We start from the raw sequence: 4902 nt of genomic DNA on the forward strand, positions 1-4902 counted from the left end.
TAGTAATAATCAAAATACTGCTGCAGATGCTGTTACTCTTTAAGATAATATTTTGTCAATCACTACATATTAGGATTTTATACTATGATTCGATAATATTCTGTTACCATAGAAAGAACTGGGCCACTTTTTTGTTCATATTGTGGCTTATATGAATTATCCGCAAACGGGTACGGGGGACACTTCTTTATAGTTTTGAGATTTTGGTGGTCTATATTCACCGAAAAATTCCAGATATATAAGTCATTTGCATTATAGTCTCTTACTAATAGTATAGTATTATTCACCCTCACCCATCATTACTTAAACACTTTCTTCCTTCATATAATTGAATAACTATTCCTTAATTGGATTTTGATTGCTATCTGATTTCGATGAGTTGCTGATTTTGCGCTCTTTAAAGATACGCACACATAATTTATTTCATATGCCGTATATTTGCATTGCAGGTTGCAGTGCATAACCGCTTATGTGGAAGAACACATCTTGAATGATCTCAAATTATAAAGTCATGCTCACAATCATCCAGGTTCGAAAGATATTTCTCGATATCTAAATTTGTAGAACAATTCTATGTTATAGTATATATTTGCATGATTTTAGTCAATACTTGATTTTGATTTTTTTGAATTCTGATATCTGACTCTAGGAAGTTGGAAATATTCTCCATTATCTCATTTGTTTAATTTTAGTTTGTTATTGAAGTTTTGTTTCCTTTTTCCGGAAGAAAGAAATTCACCTACGCAACGGGCAGTATTTGAATATCTTAAAGGGAAAGTGTTAGATGTATATCCTAAATATAAGAAAGAAGCTAAGGATCATCTATCAAAAGTTGTAAGCGGGACTGAATTATTAGTTTATGTGATTTACTGTTTTTTCATTCATGTTTAAGTGATTTATTTTAACTGTTGCTTTTTATGTGGTTCAGGTTAAGTTGAATCCATTAGAAGAAACACTCCTTCCCCTTTTCAACGAAATAACTGAGTCATATCAGATCCTAATATCTTCGGAAGGTCTTCAGAACAAGAAAGAATGGTAACATGTCTAAAAATCACATGGAGTGATTTTTTGTTTTATTTTCCTTTATTTTTCATGCCGCTATTTATAGAATGACCTATATCGATGAAATTGATCTTCTTTTTTAGACCATATAGTTCTGGCGGGAAGGTGATATACTTTATAAGCTTCATCATCCAAATGTGGTGGAATTTTATGGGGTAGTTCAAGATGGACTAAGAGGAACAATGGCAACTGTCACGAAGTTCACAATGGATCTGAAAATGCCTTAGACAAACAAGGTTACCAAGTTCCCTTGACAATTTTGGTTGATAAAGAAAGGAACAAAGCTGTGTATGCTGAGTCAGGTAATGATTTTGTTGATGCTCTTTTAAGCTTTTTAACATTGCCTTTAGGGACAGTCATAGCTTTAGGTCCTGCGAATAGTTCAGGAACAACAAATACGGCGGGTCCTTCACCAAGGTCAGAACCCTTGACTCATACTCCTAGAGATGCTATTTCAATGCCTGTTTTGCCTCATAATGGCAATTCTTCAAAGCCTCTAATGATGTTTGGCACTGATGGCACCGAGATTCTTACGTCACCTTCAAACCATAAAAATTTAACATTGATGCTGAATAAATTTGTTTCTTTTTTGTCAGTGCATTGAGGTATATACAGTTGACAATGAAGAACAAGGAGTCGGATGAAAAATTGTGTTTTCTGAATCTTGCTTTTTGATTTTATGGTTTACTTTATGCCTTTTGATGTATAGGGTTCGGTTTATTCTTTTTAATTCTATAGGTTTGGATGAAGAATGGCTGAAGGTGTTAACTTTCCATAGGAATGGGTGCGCGTATCAACCGAAGGTGTTAACTTTCCCGTTGGTGCATTTGCATCCCTTTTCTATTCTGTTGTTACTACTGGCATATATGGTTTCAAATGTTATACCCTATCAAATGAAAGTGGCATATTGAATGCATTAGGTTTGCGTACACTTACATCAATCCGGTATAAGACAAGTTGTTGTGGAGCAGGCACTGCTGCTGATACAAAGGCATTAACAGGTATCGATAATAATGCATACATCTCATACAGGGAAATAAAGTAATCAAGCAAATGGAAGCGGCATATTTGGTTATTCAAGGTATATGACTACAGAACAGTTGATGGAAGTAGCATATTTGGTTATTCAACGCCTTTCGGTGACATCTATTTGGCTCTTCGATATGGTGACATCTATGTTGGGTCATCTATTGTTCGGTCCTATATTGATCTGTCAACGATAATCTGGAACATCAATCTAATGTTTATTTCTATTTGCAGAGTGGTAAATCAATTAGAAAAAGGGAAGACGGAGTGCTGAAGAAAAAACTTCCATTGGTCGTAGGAAGACATCGGCTGCCCTGTCAATTCGTGGGATACCACCACATCCATCAAACTCAGATTCATAAACTGCTACCATGAGTAAATTTTTGAACATAACTTTTAAAATTGATAGTGTTTGTCTATGATCATAGAAACGTTGGTTAAACAATTAGGATTTTAATAAAAAGGAGAATTTAAGCTGCATAGTTTCACTCAAGGTTTGAAGTCGCCGTCGCAGTAACAGCTGCGTTACAATATGTTAATACTGTTTAAAACTATGTCCAACAGGACCATGCGTTAGTAGAATTTTGCCTTAATTATTTTGATTTATAGCCGGACCATGCATTTCTAACAAGACCATGCATTTCAAAAGCTATTTTCAGATGAGCTTTTCCAGTTTGGTTTGAGCAATAATTTGAGAATGGAGATATGGATTCTTGAGTAAGAGACAGGAGATATGCATTTCAAAAGCTATTTTCAGATGAGTTTTTCAAGTTTATGGCTTTAGCAAGTTTATTTTAGCAGTCTCACTAACCAGTTAAATCCAGGTATTAATCTCATCCTACAACTTCTAAATGAAAATCATGCTTCAGAAAATGCAATGCCAGATGTAATTGAAGCTTCTCCTATTGATTCAAATTTTATTGAGGATGGAAAAGTAGAAAATGATGATAGTAGTAGAGGAAATAATGCTTGCAGCTCGGAACTTTTAAGCCACACAGCTGGTGTTGGACATGATGACAACTTAGTGACATCATTTCCAGTTCTCAGGGATTGTATTTCATATGAAAATGTTTAAGAACATTCAGATATTGCAAGGAGTGTCTCAAATACAGAAACGTCACTACCAGAGTCATCATGTCATGAGAATCTTGATGTGCAGAGTTATGACGCTAATGAATTGAATGCTTCGGCGATTGCCAACTGTTCTACAATCACAGAATCAGAAATTGAAAGGGAGGAAACTGATCTGGAATCAAAACGTGCCATCGATGACTTACAGGACACTCTGCTCGATATCCTTCCAATGATTGTCACATTGCTTCTGTTTCAGAGCTCAATGCATCCGAGTCCCATGGCACTGGTAAGGTATTTACTGTATTGAAAATTCCATGGAAAGGTATTAGTAATAATTATTGAGATAACAATTTTAGCTTCTCTTCTCAAAGATGCACTTATTTATGCATACATCGTGCATTGCATAAAACTTTGGGTAATTTTATATATAAAAAACTTTATAGAAGAACAATTTAATTCACTAAAAAACTCCTTCTGATGCTAATAGTGTAATACTAAAATGTATTATCGATATTTTGGAGTTAGGATAGTTCTGACCATTTTTTCTTTATTCATTTTTCTAAAATTGTAAAATCAGTGATATAAATTTCCACATCTACATTCTTTGTAGAAAATTAGAACATGGCCAATTTCTAACTATTCTCTTATGCTTTATGTCAGAGGAATCAACAGTTACAGTGGAGTGCAACACTAGAAGCCTGGCACTTGAAGAGGCAACAAATACATTCCTTTTTACAGTTCTATCATCCATGATATATCATATCAAGCTGCAACGATAGCAATAGAAAACGAATGCTCAGGTCCATTCGAAGGTTCTGAACCAACCGTAACTTTATTGGGGAAACCCGACCTTGACAGAAAGGAAGGATATTCGCAGACGACCTATTGGCAAGTGTAGTGTAAAAACTCCAAAGAGTAGACCAAAGAGTGTGGAAACTGTCATTAAAATTGTTTCTGACAAGACGGAGAATGATGTAAATATTGATGAGTCTTTCACAAAGATCTGAACCAGTTCTGAATTGATGAAACTGTAATTGATTCTCGAGTTTGGCCTAGAACTTCTTATATGGCTAAGTTTCGGTTATTATTATTATTTATTTGAGATTATGTGGATTGATATGTTCTTTGTATGGCGTATTTTCCAATAGGAGCTTATGAGTATGGATTTTCTTTTTGTTAAGGCACAATCTTTGGTTGAGAGAAAAGATAATTCTGCAATAGCATCACATGGTGCTAGATTTTTATTTCTTGGATATGTTGCCAAGATGTGATTTTATGATCATAAGAGTTTCCTTTGTTTCTTTTCGTTCCTTTACTGACCAAACGCATAAAGCTGGACTGTTGTCAATGAGTTTTTTCTTTTGTATGTTTTTTTATCAGTGATGTCAAACAAAATCTTGAGTTCAATTACAATTGTTGTCAATGAGTTTTTTTTATCATTCTTTTGTATGGTTGATTTCATAAGTAACGTGTTTATTGGATAGGTCATTAGATATTGAGTTAATGATGCATGACACAATATTTGGAAGATACCATGAATATGTCTAACTAAAGTGAGGTTTTACATGATGAATTTTATGGATGGTGGAGAATTTTTGTGTGTGTTTTTGGCACTAGGGGCTGATTTCTCCTTCCTTTGTGTTCACTCTTGTGCTTTGTTTTATAGTTCCTTTTGACAATTCTGAGATCCACTTTTCATGGGATTCCTTCTTGTGTAATGAGCAAGTTTTCACAAGTTCG

At 34.5% G+C, this 4902-nt stretch overlaps 1 long non-coding RNA gene across 3 annotated transcripts; it reads left to right on the forward strand.

Annotated features, from left to right (window-relative positions):
* The first annotated feature begins 723 nt into the window (after positions 1-723).
* Positions 724-2562, forward strand: LOC131635124 (uncharacterized). 3 transcript variants are annotated; one of them, XR_009293723.1, is made up of 5 exons: positions 724-834; positions 929-1035; positions 1146-1364; positions 1449-1479; positions 2323-2562. It is a non-coding gene; the product is annotated as an uncharacterized LOC131635124 (long non-coding RNA). The 3 variants fall into 3 exon arrangements; XR_009293722.1 differs by lacking the exon at positions 1449-1479; XR_009293721.1 differs by lacking the exons at positions 1449-1479; positions 2323-2562 and having other exon boundaries at positions 1146-1442.
* The last annotated feature ends 2340 nt before the right edge of the window (positions 2563-4902 follow it).

The sequence above is a fragment of the Vicia villosa genome, unplaced genomic scaffold, assembly GCF_029867415.1.
Source record: "Vicia villosa cultivar HV-30 ecotype Madison, WI unplaced genomic scaffold, Vvil1.0 ctg.001436F_1_1, whole genome shotgun sequence".
Lineage (NCBI taxonomy): Eukaryota > Viridiplantae > Streptophyta > Magnoliopsida > Fabales > Fabaceae > Vicia > Vicia villosa.